Source organism: Pleurodeles waltl, chromosome 2_2, assembly GCF_031143425.1.
Source record: "Pleurodeles waltl isolate 20211129_DDA chromosome 2_2, aPleWal1.hap1.20221129, whole genome shotgun sequence".
Classification (NCBI taxonomy): domain Eukaryota; kingdom Metazoa; phylum Chordata; class Amphibia; order Caudata; family Salamandridae; genus Pleurodeles; species Pleurodeles waltl.
The window spans coordinates 410,981,984-411,002,033 of record NC_090439.1 but is presented as its reverse complement, the minus strand read 5'-3'; positions in this window follow the sequence as shown (position 1 = coordinate 411,002,033).

Here is a 20,050-nt window from a genome sequence, read left to right as displayed (position 1 = left end):
GTACACATTGCCTTCTAAGTTAATCCTGACAGCTCAGTGCCAAGCTATGAGAGGGTGGGCACAGGGAAATTTGGAATGTGTGTGATTTACCCTGACTAGGATTGTGGTCCCTTCTTGGACATGGGTGTATAACTCTGCCAACTAGAGACCCCATTTCTAACATTGGTAATCAGCGGTGAGGATAGGACTTGTGTTTGTGCAGTGACACACAATACCTATGTGTACACTATCTACCAACAGCTAAAAGTCAATTTGATTTTTTTCTCTTTTCGCTACAATTTTTCCTCCTTGACATTTTAATCTAATCCTAAACAACATGTCTGTGGCTGGGTCTCAAGGAGGAGCTGGAGACTTTGATCTAGCTAAGCTGGAGACATACACTGTCAGACAGCTGAAAGGGTTGTATAAGGGGATGGGAGTACCTAGACAGGATGCCTCCACGAAGGAGGAGTACCAAAAGGTGCTGAGGGCCTGGGCAGAAGCCTGTTCACAAAAGAATTTTGAAGTAGAAGAGTAATAGGATGTCTCGCCAGAGGACTTGCCAAAAGCAGTGGGGGATGACACCCCTGGATCTGTGTCCCCTGCTAAACAAGGGAGCAGTGTCTCAAGTCACGGCCTGACCACAGAGGAAAGGGTGGAGGAGAGGGTATTTCAACTGCAATTGGCAGAATTAAACATGGAGGCAGAGGAGGGGACAGCTGAGAGAGATGCCAAACAAGCTGAGGCTCCAGTTGAGAGGGCTTTGGCTGAAAAGAAACTACATTTGGCTCATGAACTGACTCTAAAAGTCTAGGCAGCCTGAGTCCAGCAGTGATGGTGGCAGCATACATACAGGACCTGCTGGAGACAAAAAGATTTGTACACCCAGAGATGTGGTGCCAAGTTATGTGGTGGGAGATGCCATTGATAAATGATTCGATGCCTATGAAGTTGCACTAAGGGCTTATGGGACTCCTGAAAAGAAATGGGGGGTGGGCTTGTAGAAATATGTGCCAGCAATTGGGAGGGGCACACTCCTCACATTACAGAAGAAGGACCAGAACACATACCCGCTAATGAAAGCCATTTTAATTGCCAAGTTTGGGCTGACCCCTGAAAAGTATCACCAAAGATTCAGGGACAGTACCAAACTCTCCACTCAAAATTGGGTTAACCTTTATGATTTCTCTAGTAAGGAACTGAGTGGATGGGTGCGGGGCTGTAAAGTAGATGATTATGTGGGGTTATATAATTTGATCCTGAGAGAGCATATGCTCAGTATTTGCTTTACAGAGTTGTGCCAGAACCTGATTGACAGTAAGCTGACTGATCCCAGGAAGCTGCTGAGGAGGAGGACCTCTGGGCTAGCACCAGAGTGTCCAAAAAGGTATCTGGAGGGGACTCACACAAGGGTGGTCAGGGTTCCGACCAGAAGAAAGAGGGGTGAGAAAAACGTACAAATAAGGAGTTCTCAAACGGTCCCCAAAATAATTCCCAAGGGAATAGTGGTAACCACTCCCAGTCTGATTCTAAAAAGAAAGAGTTTTTTGACCAAAAGACAGGGAGGTTTGTACCCCTAGCGGCAGAGTGCTCAAAGTATGGTCACTCTAAGTGCGACTCCAAGTGTCCCAAGAGGGCAAAGCCCCCCCACTGGAGGGCAGACACCTGGGTTGGCTAGTGCAGTGTTCGGGGAGGAGGTAGTTCCTGTTAGCTTTGGGGAACAGATAGAGGTAACCCTAGTGTCCCTGGGGGATGCAGAGATGTGCCAAAAGCCCACATGCCTGCAAATACTTCCAAGTATAGGCAGTGGTTCACCATCAATGGGCAAAGGGTGGAAGCTCTGCGTGAGGCAGGAGCTAGTATGACTACTGTCATGGGTTAGCTGGTGTCAGCAGAGCAGGTCCTCCCGAACACATTCCACCAAGTCATAGTCGGTGACAATCGTGAGAGCCACCTACCAGTAGCTCTGGTTCCCTTTGAGTGGGGGGGCTCTGGTACTCTGAAAGTAGCTGTGAGTCATGTCATGCCTGTAGATTGTCTGTTAGGCTGCGACCTGAAGCACACCCCATGGAAGGAGATATAGCTAAGGTCTCACTTGGAAATTTTGGGATTGCCTGAGTAGGTCTGCATAACCACAACGTCCATGGCTACCCAGGTGGGGAGTCAAGGGCATCTGGAGCCTGGAAGAATGGCCCAGACAGCTGCAGAGGAGAGGGGCAAGCAGCTTGGGAAACCGGTCCCAGAAGTTCCCGCTGTATTTGATGGGGTCCCTGAGGAGGAGGCTCCTAAACCAACTGGGAACATTGCTGCCCTAAGTGACCTGCCTGAGCTTGCTGGCTGACATGTTGAGGGTTGGCCCACAAGGGAAGAATTCTGCAAAGCACAGACAGACTGGCCTACTATTTAGGGTTTGAGGCAACAGGCCTCAGCCTAAGCAGCAGGTGAAGCCTCTGGTGATCACCTTATTATTTTGGAGAATTATCTCCTTTACAGTGAGCCTAAGGTACCGGAGGATGGGGCAGCACATGTACTGGTGATCCCCCAGTGTTACTGGGCCTTCCTACTGGGCCTGGCTAACGACATTCCCCTAGCAGGACATTTAGGGCAAGACAAGACCTTGCTAGGCTTGTCACCCACTTTTATTGGCCCCGAATGTGGACGGCCTTGGATGCATTCTGTAGGTCCTGTCCCACCTGCCAGGCCAGTGGGAAGACAGGGAAAATGCTCAAGGCCCCTCTGACCTCACTTCTCATCGTTGGCACCCCATTTGAAAGGGTGGGCATCAGCATCATTGGTCCAATGGACCCCAAAACTGCCCTGGGCATCATCATTGTTTTGACCTTAATTTAACCAAATAAATATCTTATATTTTTCTAAACCTGTGTGGTGTATTTCTGTGGTGTTTTCCCTGTCACTGTATGATTTATTGCACAAATACTTTACACATTGCCTTCTAAGTTAAGCCTAACTGTTCAGTGCCAAGCTACCAGAGGGAGGGCACAGGATAATTTGGATTGTGTGTGACTTACCCTGACGGGTGTACACCTCTACCAACTAGAGACCCCATTTCTAACGCTGTGATATTTATATTTTGACCACTGACTCCACGTTGCACTTAGCCTAGCAGCACACCGTCCCATTAGTGACCACCAATCTCATTTTTCCTATTGACTTTATTTTAGGATTAGCCACTGCCACGTTAAAAGCTATAAGTATTTTTCCAGAATAATTTATTACAAGATAAGACTGATATCTACCAAGCGGTTGTGGGGAAAGCTGATTTTTCACATTCAAGTAATGAGGAGGTTAAAAAAGGTGGGGGTCAGTGTGAGCTATATGAGCAGAACGTAGTTCGTGCACAGCCAATATTTAGATGAAAAATACAGAGTAGCCCACAGATTTTGACAGGAGTTGAAATGCATTCTATAAAATATTACACCCAGGAAGAATTTGAGGATGTTAAAGATATATTCACAGAGCTTTTGCTGAGTAAAATGTTGCCAGGACATGGAGAGATGTTGCTACAAAAGATTTTGGAGTTTGCTACTCCCCGCAAAATGCAAGAGACACAGCGATTCATGGGATTGTTTGATTTTTGGGAGACAGCATGACCCTCATCTGAGTAAAATCTTAACCCTTTGGTACAAAGTGACAACAAAAAAAACATGCATTTGAATGGGGTGAAGAGCAGCAGTCTGCTTTTGATTTGGCAAAAGAAATAATTCAACAGGCTTCAGGCTTGTGAACAGTGGAGGAAGGAGACATTGTGTTGCACTATGTAACTATTCAGGGACAATATGTAGATTGGAGCAGGTGGCAAAAGCAGAGAAGAACAGGAGTGTTCCTGGGGTTCTTGACTAAAAGAGTATCTGACGGGGCTCTGAAAAACTGGAGAGAGCACTTAAACGAAGCCCTCCAGATTCTGAATAACAGACCATTACCAAATGCTGTAACTCTCCTGATACAAGCACATGTAGCCACCAACACCATTGTGTACTGGTAAGTAAAACCTGGAGCTTCAGCTCCTTACAGAGCCACACCAGAATCTTCAAGTCTTGACCTACATGCTAACAAAATTGCCCAACTTGTCATAAGTCCAGTGTATGCAGGATTGGTGAGGAAGGGGACTGCCCTAGCCCTTCTGACAGTACAAGGAAAGGGAGGTTTTAGTTCAACTGACAAAAACCCTGGTGCTAAGGTGTGGGTGGAATCCCCAAATGGCCCTCCAGAACCTGCAGAATTTATAGCCAAGGGCCATAATAATGTCCTGCTGATCATAAAACTAGGAAAGGAAAATGGGAGCACATTTCAGCTGACAAATGTTATGTGCAAGAAAGATCATACTTCTTTCTTTTACAGATCATATTACGACCTGCCTGTGACTATGAGTGTGCTGTGTGGTCTCCCTTCGGGTGTGTGCGTATGGGGTCGGGAGGGACAGCACCCTGACCTGAACCTGATTGATCGATCATGGTGCGCAGCACCCCTGCTGCTTTTGAAGGTCATCACCTATGGATCCTATTGGCGCAAGTTGTGCTTCACAGATCAAAGTTCTGCATGGGAATAATGCAGAGTACCATGGATGTCCTATCAACCTGTTTGATTTCAATTCTAATGGAACCAACAACATGGCTTTTTATCACCTGGTGACTGCTGCCAGTCACATTAAACATGTTTAAGTTGCCAGTTGGCTGACTATACTTGAGTGGGAACCTCACTTTTACCTACATTCTAGCAAACATTATAGGTGGACCGTGTACCTTTACATGATTAGGACTCATGATGTTTCCATCTAACTCTATACCCCCTCGTTATCCTAGAGACACTATTCAATTAAGTGAAGACTGTGATTCAGTTACTATCCCAATCAGAATATGTAAGCTTAGGTCTTTCTATTGTAGGTGTGTCTGGTTTAGCTGTCTAGAATATCTGAATGATCAATAAGTTAGCATGTTTAATGGTTAAAAAATATTCTATTGCTTTAAAGTGATTGCTCTTATAAATTCATTATGTTGCTGTGTACAGTACATACTTAATTTGCTTGTAATGTTTAAAAAAAAAAGAAGAGAAGTTGATTTTAGTACTATCAGGTATATGAGTCATTGGTCAAAAGGATGGAGTATAATGATATTTGTGTTTTGACCACTGACTCCACGTTGCACTTAGCCTAGCAGCACATCGTCACATAAGTGACCAGCAAATTCATTTTTCCTATTGACTTTATTTTAGCATTAGCCACCACCACGTTAAAAGCTGCAAGTATTTTTCCACGTTATACAATGTGCTCATGTTTTTATTCTGCGTGTTTGAGTGTTGTTTCCCACCAAGGGCTTAGTTTGATAAGAATGTACTAGGATGGCAGGGAACAGTTTTGTTTTGATAGAAGGCACCTTGAGATTTTGGCCAATTCCCGATGTGTTATTTTCAAAGCTGACCTAAAGTACCCATTATTTTTTGAATAATAAACTTATGCAGTGGGAGGGAGTTTCTAGAACTCTCCTCTCTTGTGTGATCAAAGTATAAGAGGCAGAGATCTGTTAGATCTTGGACATGCTTAGGACGCTGAGGTGTGTCATCCTTCCCATGAGGATAATTAATCTCTCTCTCGATTCTGGGATCTGGCGATCTGATGCTGATTAGGAGGTAGATAAAGCAGATTTGCCCTTGACTCATGGTGATGCAATTTTAAATGAATTATTTGCTTTGCATTGTGATATAGATACATATATTTGCTGTGTATATTGCAGTGGAGAATCATTTGTACAAGTTTTTATATCATTGCTGTGACCATTTTTAAATTTGTGCTTTCAGCAGGCTAATCTCCTTTACGATGATGTAAAGTTAATTAATAAATGTCTTCTTTAGACTAAGAAGAACATTCCAGAGATTTTTGTCAGTGCGGGAGTGTTTCATCTCTGTCATTAGTGAAGCAAAACAAACACATATCATCTTTGAGATGCCCTGTACCATGTAATTTAATCCATTCACTGCTGGACCTTTTCTCCCTCAGTGAGGAGCACACTTTTTTTTGCTATTTGGGAATATTTGTGCTAAGTGATTCATAACTTCTTTCCACATAAGGCATCCATGCCACACTTGTGCCCTTTTTCCAAAATCCAAGGAATTCTAAATGTACCTAGGGTTTGTGTGAATTCCCCTGCAGGAGACTAAGAAAATTGGCAAAATATAGCAACATTTTAATATTTTCCAGAAAAATTGTAAAAAAGGTGTCTATTTTTTGCCTAAAAATTGCATCAACAAACAGTTTGCTGTGCTAAAGTCACCAACTTCCTATCTTTCAGGAACATGCAGAACTGAATCAGAAAACCTGATTTTGTTCCACAGCTTTTTAAATTTTTTAAGAGGTAGACTAATTTTCCTATTTCCTCAGTGGTAGAAACCTTTCTGAAATCCATGGGTTTTCCAGGAAAGCTATAGATTCCTGAAAGGTGGACAAAATTCCAAATTTGGCAAGCCATATGTGTAGGTCCCTTATGGTTTTTGGTAAGGAAAATAACTGTTGAAATAAAGAAATATTGAAAATAAGTAGGAAAAAATGGCCATTTATAACCACATATTCATCTGTAACTGTTTGGCACAATGGCAGATTTACAAAAGCAATATACCATCGCATTCACTTGACGTTTCTGGTTGTGAGGATATATAGGGTTTGTAGTGTAGGATGCTGGCACTCTTGGAACGAGTTCGCGTAACCACTGAACAATACAGGATTAAGTTAAGAGAAACCAGAAAAGAGTCTTCACAAAATTGGGTAGACTTTGTGAACTGTTCAATGAAGGCTTTAGAAGGTTGGTTACATGGCAACAAAGTGTCGATTATGACTGTCTATACAATCTAATCCTAAGAGAGCATATTCTTAACAATTATGTGTCTGACTTGTTGCAGCAGTACTTGGTAGACTCAGATCTGACCGCTCCTCAAGAATTGGGAAAGAAGGCAGACAAATGGGTCAGAACCAGAGTGAGCAGAAAAGCTTATACACGGGGTGACAAGGACAAGAAGAAGGATGGAAAGTCTCATGATAAGGTGGGGATAAAGATGAAGAGTCAGAGTCTTCATCAGGTCCCCAAAAATCTTCTGAGGTTTGGCCCAATTCCTCTTCAAACCAACAGAAAAAGCCAAGGTGTTACCTATGTAAAATCAAAGGCCATTGAGCAAGTGATCACACTTGTCCCAAGAGGAACACCAAGCCTCCCACCACCACAAATCCTTGTGCTTCCACTAGTGCCCCTAGTAATAGCAGTGGTGGTGTGAAAAACACTAGTAATAGCCAACCTAAGGATGTAGCTGGGCTCACTTTGGTAATGTAGTGGGGTTTGTCTAGTTAGGGAGACCACTGAGGCTGTTTTAGTCTCAGATGGTGGCTTTGAGCTTGCCACCCTGGTTGCTTGTCCCCTTAAAATGGGTACGTACAAGCAACTACCCCTAATAAATGGTGCTCAGGTTAAGGCCTACAGGGACAGGGGCCAGTGTCACTATGGTGATGGAAAAATGTATAGTCCTAAGCAACACCTACTTGGTCATTAGTACCAAGTGACTGACGCCCATAATAACACTGTTAGCCACCCCATGGCTTTTGTGAATCTCAACTGGTTGGGGCGGTTACTGGTCCAAAGAAAGTTGTGGTATCCACTGACCTACCTGTAAAATGTCTACTGGGCAATGTTTTGGGGACTTCAGCTTGGGCTGAAGTGGAATTGGAGGCTCATGCAGCAATGCTGGACTTTCTTGGGCACATCCTTGTTCTCACCAGGGCTCAGGCCAAGAGACAAAGAGGACAGGGAAACTTGGATCCTGGAACAATGGACCAAGTGCTCCCAAAAACTAGGGGTAGAAAGGGCAGACCCTTGTCCACTATCCCTCCCTCTCCAGAACATTCCCCTTTTCATTAGGAGGAGTCAACTCCTTGTGCAGAATCTACACCAGAGGAGCTTCAGGCTGACACAACTGAGCTCTTGGGTGCATGGGGGCCTGCCAGAGAGGAACTGAGTGTGGCACAGCAGACCTGTTCCACATTGGAGGGATTAAGACAGCAAGCTGCCAAACAAGAAGCAGGGGATGTCAGTGACTCTCACAGAGTTTACTGGGAGAAAACTGTCCTTTATACTGAGGCAAGGGACCCAAAACCTGGTGCTACCAGGAGACTGGTCATTCTCTTGCCATATAGGGAATTCCTCCTAACACGGGCACATGACATTCCCCTCGCTGGACATCTGGGTCAAAGTAAGACTTGGGACAGACTGGTCTGTCACTTTCACAGCCTCACATGTCAGAAGACACAAAAGAGTTTTGTCGCTCTTGTGTCACTTGCCAGGCCAGTGACAAGACTGGTGGCACTCCAAAGGCCCCCTTAATCCCACTGCCTGTGGTTGGGGTGTCCTTTGATAGGGTTGGGGTTTACATTGTTGGTGCCCTTGACCCTCCAACTGCTTCTGGAAATAGGTTCATCTTAGTGGTAGTAGAGCATGCCACAAGATACCCAGAAGCCATCCCCTTAAGGACCACTACAGCTCCTGCAATGGCAAAAGCCCTCCTGGGAATATTTTCCAGGGTGGGCTTCCCTAAAGATGTAGTATCAGAGAGGGGTAGTAACTTCATGTATGCATACTTAAAAGCAATGTGGAAGGAATGTGGTGTCACCTATAAGTTCACCACACCCTATCATCCATAAACAAATGAATTGGTTGAGAGATTTAACAAAACTATGAAAGTCATGATCATGGAACTCTCTGAAAAACTCAGGAGGAGATGGGATGTCCTACTGCCATGCCTCCTTTTTGCCTACAGGGAGGTACCTCAGAAGGGAGTGGGCTACAGCCCCTTTGAACTCCTTTTTGCTCACCCTTTTAGGAGTCCACTTGCACTTGTCAAAGAGGGGTGGCAGCAACCCTTGCAGCCCCCTACACAAGACATTGTGGATTATGTGCTTGGCCTAAGATCAAGAATGTCTGAGTACATGAAAAAGGCCACTAAAAACCTTCAGGCAAGCCAAGAGCTACAGAAGCCATGTCATGACTAGAAGGCTGTCCTGACTGAGTACCATCCAGGACAGAAGGTGAGGGTATTGGAGCCTCTGGCACCAACAGCACTCCAAGACAAATGGAGTGGACCACATCCCATAGTGGAGAAGAAGGGTGAGGTCAACTATCTGGTGGACCTAGGCACTCAAAGAAGTCCTCTAAGAGGATTTCATGTGACCTGCCTGAAACCCTAAAATGATAGGGCAGACCTGACCCTACTCATGTTCAGTGACGAGGGACAGGAAGAAGAGAATGACCCTCTCCCTGAGCTTTTCTCCAGCACTGCAGCTGATGACTCAGTGGAGGGAGTTATCCTTGCAGACTGCCTTACAGCAGAGCAAAAGGAGGACTGCAGGAACCTCCTAGGTCAATTCACTGAATTCCTTTCACTTACATCTGGTCAGACCACTTGGTGTGAGCATACCATTCATACTGGAGGCAGTTTACCTGTCAAAAGTAAGATTTATAGACAGCCTGACCATGTCAGAGACTGTAAAAAAATCTGAGGTTCAGAAAATGTCAGACTTAGGAGTGATTGAGCTCTCAGATAGTCCCTGGGCCAGCCTAGTGGTGCTTGTGCCAAAACCTCATTCTCAGAATGAGAAAAAGGTAATGAGGTTTTGTGTGGATTATAGAGGGATCAACACAGTCACCAAGACTAATGCTCACCCTATACCCAGAACTGTATAAAATCTGAGGTTCAGAAAATATCAGACTTAGGAGTGATTGAGCTCTCAGATAGCCCCGGGCAAGCCCAGTGGTGCTTGTGCCAAAATCTCATTCTCAGAATGAGAAAAAGGTAATGAGGTTTTGTGTGGATTATAGAGGGATCAACACAGTCACCAAGACTAATGCTCACTCTATACCCAGAACTGATGAGCTGACAGATACACTGGGATCTGCCAAGTATCTGAGCACTTTTGACTTGACTGCAGGGTATTGGCAGATCAAGATATCAGAAGATGCTAAACCTAAAACGGCATTCCCGACCATTGGAGGGCATTACCAATTTACAGTTATGCGCTTTGACCTGAAGAATGCACCAGCCACTTTTCAAAGGCTGGTGAATACAGTCCTCCAAGGTCTGGAAGCTTTTAGTGCAACATATCTAAATGATCCACCTGTGGAAGGTTTTGGAGGTCCTGCAAAAGGAAGACCTCACTATCAAGGCTTCAAAATGTCAGATAGGGCAGGGGAAGGTGGTTTATCCGGGACACCTAATTGGTGGGGAACAGAGTGCACCAATACAGAGGAAGATCCAGACTATTTTAGACTGGTCTCCCCTTTTGACTGTGTCACTGGGATCCTGCTAGTCAGGACCATGGTGCCTATGGTTTATGCCTGCTTATCAGTGTGTTTGACTGTTTTCTAAATTGTCACTGGAGTCCTGCTAATCAGAACTCCAGTGCTCATGCTCTATTCTACATACTAGTGACTCAGTATTTCACTATAAGGCCCTCATTCTGACCCAGAGGAAGCACCGCCAACAGGCTGGCGGTGCTTCTGGGGCAATTCTGACCGCGGCGGTAAAGCCGAGGTCAGAAAAGGGGAACCGGCGGTTTCCCGGCGGTTTTCCCCTGCCCCAGGGAATCCTCCATGGCGGCGTTGCATGCAGCGCCACTATGGGGATTCCGACCCCCTTCCCGCCAGCCTGTTCCTGGCGGTTTACACCGCCAGGAAGAGGCTGGCGGGAACGGGTGTCGTGGGGCCCCTGGGGGCCCCTGCAGTGCCCATGCCACTGGCATGGGCACTGCAGGGGCCCCCTAACAGGGCCCCATTAAGATTTTCAGTGTCTGCAAAGCAGACACTGAAAATCGCACCGGGTGCAACTGCACCCGTCGCACCCCAGCAAATCTGCCGGCTCCATTCGGAGCCGGCTTCATCTTTGCTGGGGCTTTCCCGCTGGGCCGGCGGGCGATCTTTTGAAGATCGCCTGCCGGCCCAGCGGGAAAGTTAGAATGCTCCCCGCGGTCATTTGACCGCGGGGCGGTGTTTGGGCGGTTTCCGCCCGGCGGGCGGTGCCCGCCGCCCGCCGGGGTCGGAATGACCCCCTAAGTCCCTAGTATATGGTGCATAGGTACCCAGGGCATTTGGGTTCCAGGGGATCCTTATGGGCTGCAGCATTTATTTTGCCACCCATAAGGAGCCCATACAAAGTCTTCTACAGGACTGCCATTGCAGTCTGTATGAAATAGTGCATGCACTATTTCACAGTCATTTTCACTGTACCAAGTCACTTATAAGTCACCAAATATCAGGTTTTACAACCCTGAAGGCTGGTTGCAAAGTACCTGTGTGTGAAGGCACCCCTGAACTAGCAGAGGTGCCCTCATCCAGGCCAATTTCTCCGGACTTCATGAATGCGGGTATGACGTTTTAAGAGTGCACTGGACATAGGTCAATACCTATGACCAGCTTCACAATGGTAACTCCGAATATGGTCAAGTAAGGTGTCTAGCAACTGGGTATTGTACCCCAATACTGATGCAAGAATTTGTTGCACAATCCCATGCACTCTGGGGGCTCCACAGTGACCCTCGGTACTGCCATACCAGCCTTCTGAGGTTTCCACTAACTGAAAAAGACATGTTTCTCACATTTCTATGATGCAAAGCTCTGGAGTCTGTGGGAGCCACAAACTTACATCCCCTCAGCATTCCCCAAAGTCTCCCAATAAAATAGGAACGCACTTGTGTGGGTAGGTCTAGTGCCTGCAACAGGAAAAGGCCCAAAACACAACATGGATGCATAACATTTGTCCACTGAAAATAAACACTTTTTGCAATGTGGGTCACTTTAGATTTTGGACCTGAGTCCAGCTAGAACCCAAGGAAACGTAGCAATCCTGTAAATGTTTTATAACTAGACACCTAGGGGTATCCAGGGTGGATTGGCTAGCCCGGCATTTGCCAGGTTTTTGCCCAGAATTCCTTGCAAACCTCCTACTTTGACTAAACATTTTTGTGATGAAAATTTCTCAAATCTGTGGAAAGCCACAAACTTCTATCCACCTAGCATTCCCCCAAAGTCTCCTAATAGAAATGGTGGTATCTCACTAACTTAGCTGGAACCTAGGGAGACGTACACACCCTGTACTTTTTTTTAGAACTAGACACCTAGTGGTATCCGAGGTGGGTTGGCTTGCATGTCGCTTACCAAGTTTTATTTTTACCCAGAATCACCTGGAAAACCTCAAACATTGACTAGAAAAACACGTTTTCTCACATTTCCGAGATGGAAAGTTCTGAAATCTTCACAGGAGTCACAAACTTTCATCCACAATGCATACTAAATGTCCCCCGATAAAAATGGAACCTCATTTGTGTGGGTAGGCCCAATGCCAGCAACAGCACAACAGCCCTAAACACAACATGGAGGCATCACATTTTTACACTGAAAACACTCTGCATGATCTGCAATCATGTTGGTGGCTTGACACAACGCTAAGGTGTGCGTTACCTGAGGATCCATTTACCTCTACGGGACCGACTAGGGAAATAAGACGTCTATTTTGCATTGTTGGCTTTGTCCAGGAGCACTCCTGTATGTGTAGGTGTGACCACTTTCGCCATACAATAAAATATGTACTTCTCCTGAATAATTTGTTTACCCCACCGGGATTCTGCAACTAACCGAGCAGCCTGGTATACATTGTAGACTCCAGGCCTGATTTAGATATTGGTGGATGGGTTACTCTGTCTCGACGGAGACAGACATCCCGCCCCACAAGATATAATGGAATTTCTATTTCAGCGGATGGGAAATCCATAACCATTGTGACGGAGTAACCCATCTGCCAATACCTAAATCAGGCCCCCTGTCTTTAACCCCTTTCGCTGCCAGGCCTTTTCCCCCTCATGTGCCAGACCTTTTTTTGGCTATTTAGGGCAGTTCATGCTTAGGCCCTCATAACGTTTTGTCCACATGAGCTACCCACACCTTCTTTGTGTCCTTTCAACATCCTATGGATTCTAAAGGTACCCAGAGTTTTTGGATTCACCAGGAGGAGACAAAGAAATTAGCAAAAATACAGCAAAAATGTATTTAAAAATAAAATGGGCAAAAGGGCTGTAGAAGAAAGTGTGTGTTTTTTCCCCTGAAAATGGCATCAACAAAGGGTTTTCAGTGCTAAAATTACCATCTTTCCAGCTTTCGGTAACAGACAGACGTGAATCAGAACACCACATTTTTCCACACAATTGTGGCCCTTTACTGGTACATACCCCATTTTTACTATATTTAATGCTTTCAGCCTCCTTCCAGTTATTATTTTGAAAAAATGGGGCAATCCAGTATTCTGGGACCTGGGTAAGTGAATAATGTATCAAAAAATTTTTTGGTCCCTCCGGGGGAAGGATATGAATTAACCTCCAAACAGTTTGGTTTTAGTTTTCATGTAAATAGCGCTGCAACACTTATACTAACACATAATTCACTCACACAGGAGCACCTTGATTACTTTACTTTAAATTGTTGAATTTAAGTTTCCAATAAATATGATATATTACTTACACACCTCATTGGTACAGAACGTTCTTTATGGTACAACCACTGTCGTGGAGGTTAATTAATATCCTTCCCCCAGAGGGACCAAAACATTTTTTGATATATCCTTCCATTTATTGACAGAAATGGGTGTAAAACCAATGCTGGAGAGCTAACCATTTCTGAAAAGTAGACAACATTCTGAATTCAGCAAAGGGTAATTTGTGTAGATTCTTCAAGGTTTTCTTACAGAAAGTAACAGCTAAAAGAAAAAAAAAATTAAATTCAGGTAAAAAAAAGAGCAATTTCTTTCCACGTTTCCTTCTATAACTTTTTCCAGCTATGGCAGATTTTTAAAAGCATTATACTTTTATGTCTGATTGACTCTTCTAGTTGTGGGGTTATATAGGGCTTGTAGGTTCATCAGGAACCCTAGGTACCCACAGCCAATAAAGGAGCTGCACCTTGCCATGGGTTTTCATTGTATACCAGGGATACAGCAATTAATTTGGTGAAATATTAAGAGTGAAAAATAGGTATTGAGGAAACCTTTGTATTTCCAAAATGGGCATAAGATAAGGTGTTGAGAAGCAGTGGTTATTTGTGCATCTCTCAATTCCAGGTTCCCCATACTAGCATGCGAATTACAGGGCATTTCTCAAACAGTTGTCTTTTTTACACACTGTCTTACATTTGAAAGGAAAAAATGTAGAGAAAGGCAAGGGGCAATAACACTTGTTCTTCTATTCCGTATTTCCCAAAGTCTCCCGATAAAAATGGTACCTCACTTGAATGTGTACACCTAATGCCCACGACAGGAAACGCAACATGGACATATCACATTTTTACATTGAAATCTGATGTGTTTTTTAGAAAGTGCCTAGCTTTGGATTTTGGCCTCGAGCTAAGCCGCACCTAGATAAACCTATCAGACTTGTGCAATTTCTAAAACTAAACACCTAGGGGAATCCAGGATGGGTGACTTGGTGGTCTCTCACCATGTTCTGTTACCCAGAATACTTTGCAAACCTCAAAACCTCACAAAAAAACACTTTTTCCTCATACTTTGGTGATAGAAAAGTTCTGGAATCTGAGAGGATCCACAGATTTCCTTCCACCCAGCATTCCACCAAGTCTCCTGATAAAAATGGTACCTCACTTGTGTGGGTAGGCCTAGTGCCCGAGAAAGGAAATACCCCAAAACACAACATGGACACATCACATTTTCCCAAAGAAAACTGACCTGTTTTTTGCAAAGTGCCTAGCTGTGGATTTTGGCCTCTTGCTCATCCGGCACCTAGAAAAAACCAGCAAACTTGGACATTTCTGAAAACTAGACACCCAGGGGAACCCAGGATGGGATAAGTTGTGGTGCTCTCACCAGGTTCTGTTACCCAGAATCCTTAGCAAACCTCACAATTTGGCCAAATAAAATACTTTTTCTTCACATTTTGGTGATAGAAAGTTCTGGAATCTGAGAGGAGCAACAAATTTTCTTCCACCCAGCATTCCCCCAAGTCTCCCGATAAAAATGGTCCTTCACTTGTGTAAGTAGGCCTAGTGCCCGCAACAGTAAATGCTCCAGAACACTACATGGACACATCAAAATTATCAAATACAAAACTACCTGTTTTTGCGAAAGGGATACACCTGCGTTTTTAGTCCTGGGCTCAGCAGCCATCTAAGGAAACCTAGCAAACCCAGATATTTCTGAAACTAGACACCCGAGGGAGTTCACTGAGGTGTGACTTGGGTGAATCCCCAATGTTTTCTTACACAGAATCCTCAGCAAACCTCAAATCTAGCTAAAAAAAATCAAGTTTTTCCCATATTTCTATGTGGGATCACAGCACCGGCACCAATTTCCTACCACCCAATGTTCCCCTCAGTCTCCCAATAAAAATGACACCTCATTTGAATAGGTGGGCCAAGAACCTGTGACAGGAAAAAGCCAAGAACATGTCAAAATTGAGGGGGAACCAAAGCGGGTCCAAAAGGGCAGTTTGAAAAAAATACATTTTTAGGCTGACAAGTGGGCAGAGTTTTTATCGTTATAGATGTAACAATGCTGGGTCATAGGAATTTTGTGGATTCCTGAATATTCCGTAAGGTTCCATCACAAAAATGTGGGGAAAATGTGTGATTTCAAGCAAAGTTGGAGGTTTGCAGGGTATTGTGGGTTGGAAAATGGTGTGGGGTGCATGTGAAGCACACCACCCTGGACTCACCCAGATGTTTAGTTTTCAGATGTGTCTAGGTCTCGTGCATTTTTCTACATGGTAGCGTCCCAAAGTCCAAAAAGTGCAGCCCTCACCATTCCAAGTGGGACGATTTTGGGAGTTAGACAAGCTCTTGTGGCCCAAATGTAAAACCAAAACCCAAAATAATCAAATGCCCTCTTGCTTGCCTTTGAGATAAGATCTTTTAGTGTGTGGGGGAAAGCTGAAAGACTGTTACCCCCTTGAGTTGGGGTGGGGGCATAACCATGCCCATACTGTTTGGTAGCAACCACCCCATTATTTTTTTGTTTTTATTCTCTGGCATCTAGTAGGCTTTCTGCCCCCCGGGGAATAGATTGGGGGTAAGTGCCCCATCTGCCCACTGGTGGGCAGAACAACTTTGTCCCCATTTATTTGGGGTGGGGATGGAGTATGGCCATATCCCCATCCTCTTTTTTTGAAAAAATTCTTCCCTGGTATCTGCTGGGCTTTCTTCCCCCGTGGAGACAGATGGACCTTCCAAAAATAGGCTGATCTGCCCCCAAGAGGGGCAGAAATGGCCATCAGTAATGTGGCCTCATGTGGAGCGACCCTTGTCCAAGGGGCTGCCCTCACAAACAAAAAACACACACACCAAACCCTGGTGCCTAAGTGGTTTTGCCTAATAGATATAAGCTGATGGCCTAAAATAAATGTGTTCCTCAGGGGAGTGACCCTTGCCTAAGGGGTTGCTCCCCATCTATAAAAAAATGTTTTAAAACAATCCTTGGTGCCTAGCGGTTTCTGCCTACCTTGGGGGCAGATCGGCCTAATTAAAATAGGCTGATCTGCCCTCAAGGGGGGCACAAATGGCTTAAAATAAATTTGCCCCACAGGGGAGAAAACCTTGCCTAAGGTGTTGCTCCCCTTGCGTGAAATTGGTGCAAAAAAAACCCTGGTGTCCAATGGTTTCTGCCTCCCTTGGGGGAAGATTGGCCTAAGGAAAATAGGCATATCTGCCCCCAAGATGGGCAGAAATGGCCTAAAATAATATCCCCTCAGGGGAGTAACCCTTGCCTAAGAGGTTGCTCCCCATCTGTAATTTTTTTTAAAAAAATCCTTATTGCCTAGTGGGGTCTGCCACCCTTGGGCACAGATCAGCCTAATAAAAATAGGCAGGCAGAAATGGCCTATAATAAATTTGCCTCCCAGGAGAGCGACCCTTGTCTAAGGGTCACTCCCCTTATGTGTAACTGACATAAAATACAAAAATCCCTGGTGTCTAGTGGTTGGTCTAATAAAAATAGGCAGATCTGCCTCCAAGGTAATAGGAAATGGCCTAAAGACAATTTCCTCCCCACCCCCAGAGGAGTGATCCTTGCCTAAGGGGTCACTCCCCATGTCTAAAAAAAAAAAAACTATCCCTTGTGTCTAGAGGTTTCTGCCCCCCCACCTCCCGGGGGCAGATCGGCCTAATTACAATAGGCCGATCTGCCCCCAGGGTGGGTAGAAAAGGCCTTCAAAAAATGCCCCCAGGGGAGAGACCCTTGCCCATGGGTCCACTCCCCTTCTTTGTTCACAATATGTAAATAAAGATCACTAGTGTTAGTGGGCATTTTTGCAGCAAGATCGTGAAGCAGTCGGGCTGCATAAATACTCAGAGTGACATCAAAGGAAAGGACAAGCTTTTCCTTTCCTTTGATGCCTTTCTGCTTGCCCCCACGTCGATCGGAAGTGATCCCCTCATGAGCAGGGTGTAAGACGAGGTGCTTACGTCCATGGCGCCTGAGCGCCACACCTGAGGATGTAACCACCTCGTCCTGGGCACCCGGGGGGGTTAAGTCTTCTTGCACGTTTTGCTTACAGAATGCCTTTTTGAAGGTTCCAAGATTCCACGGTTTCTAGGGAACTTCAGTCAGATTACTTTTGTCAAATCTTCAACCAACATCCTTCCCTAATTTGCTTTCAAAACATTTTATGGTTTGTCAGGTGATACCATACATGAAAAGACAGGACATCAGCTTATTTTTGTTTTATATAAAATCATACACAGCCTTCAAATCTGTTCACTTTCTTGTTCTATTTTGTTCTATAGGTATTAGTTCACTGTCTGAGCAGTGTGTCATCTGCACTAATGTTGATACATACTGAAATGTTTATTGTCCAGGTACTAAAAATGTGAAAATCATCATCATGCAAAAAATGTGTCTTGTATCATTTTTCAATAACACTGATTATGATAAAAGTTACTAATTGACTTTGCACACTTTCAAAGTAGAAGTGTTGTTGAATGAGTCCCATGGGACGTTTGTTTGACTTATTACATTTACCCTGGCTCTCGTGGACAACCATGTTGGCCCATATGATATATATTTAGGTTCTCCAAATAGCACTTCAAAATCTAGTCAAGAATTTACAATTTTGCCACACAGGGTACCCTGTGACAACATGGTGTGTATTCCATCCACCATTATGTGCAGTGTGGAGGCTATAATGGACTTGTCAATAAATATGAGAACAGAACACCTAACACGTTCAGATGGCGGATAAAGTTGTTGAGCAGGCCATAAGCAAGTCCATGATTTCATCAAGTAGAAGAACATAAATTCTACTGTGGCTTGACTAGTAAAGTAGTGGCCATGGAAGGTAATTATCCCAATTCTTCACTTTTGTATGGTACAGCATAAACAAGTAGGAAAACATAGGACTGACTGAGATGGGGACTAGTGACTGTAGACTCTCCTGCCTCTTTCCTTGCCTAGAGCAGACTCTACAAGAATGATATGGTTCAGTTGTTTTAGCTGTTTCAGGAATGTGATCAGCAAAGTGTCGATCCTGCATCCTTGCCACATTCTCCAGAGAATATAAAGTGGAGGCTGCATCTTCGTCAATGACAATCAAATGGAAGTCAAGGAAAGACTTGAGTTTTCCCATGGTGGTCTGATGATAAACAACATAATCATGAATGTTGCCATCTGGTTCAGGTGGGTAAACAGTTTCTTATATCAAGTGTGAGTTTTAAGACTCGCATTGTATGGCTGGAGAACCTGGTCATTCTTATCCACTCCACTCATGTACTTGTTGTAACCAACCAAACAGGTGGGATTGTGAGCTTTGGCCATCTGAACCCAAACCAGTACAGGGGAAGCACTCTTTCCATGAACCGTAGTGAGCATGTACACATCTTGCATATTAGAGAATTTTACTGTGAGAAGTTCATTGGGATTTTTGGAACTTCTTACAAACAAGTTCCTGTGGGAATCACTTGCAGTGACAGCACCCTGTACCACATGCAAGTTATTCAGAATATAATAAAGTATAAAACTTCATAGGTTTGCAAACAACTTACTATCTGCAGGTTAGAAACACACTTCTTAGTATCATTAAAGTAGGTGACCTGGCGAAGCGAAGTGAAGTAGTTAATTTGAGAATTACGATTTATTACTCACGAGGTTTGCAAGTCGTTCATTTCCTTGCTACATATGTAGCGTATAAAGCGTATACCAAAGATATCCACCCGATGTGAATGATATACGATTTGGGAATATATGTCCAAGATGGCTGCCAAATGGGGACATCATGTGAAGGATGAGGGAATCAATTTGTATGACACGGATCATGTAAAGGGAATGACATGATCTGGAACAGGAAGAATATCGGCTGAAGGTAGGGCTCTGCTCGGTGTCCTATACGGAGCCAGAGATGGCATGAGAGGAGGCACTGGTCCCTTGACAAGATGAGGAGTAAATGGGAGAGAGGAAAGGGGGATGATTAAGAGCACCCCCAAACGTAATAAAATGCACACATTTGACCATACGATGACTAAAGAACCCCTGATAAAAGGGGTGAGAACATGTGATTACAGACTGTGAAGGAATGCTATTTTAACATGCTGTGCTACACTGAGAGCTCCGTATCTGAACATACCATTTGTTTTACCTAGTGTTTGACTACAGGGAGGTGCTCCCATTGGGCTCCAGTTTAAGAGCGATTTAATGAAATCTAGGTAAGTGCGAGATATGATGATGAGATTTATGGCTTGGGTGGAATCACTGCCGGGTGATGTGTCTTACAACAATATATTTTTTAACATGTGAAAGAGACAACACCGAGTCACAGATCTCAGGAGTTCTCATCCATGAACAATGACTGTATGTGTGTCATGATTGTTTCTCTACCCTTTTCATTGTAGATAATCCAGAGTGTGTATATGAACAAGGGTCAAGTGTGCCCGGATATGCATAATGATAGAAGTCCTGATTAATGACATGTAGGGGATAAAAAGGATTGGGGGGTCGAAAGGTCCTGATGAAGGCCGACTGACCTTTTTGGGCAATGGAAACGGCC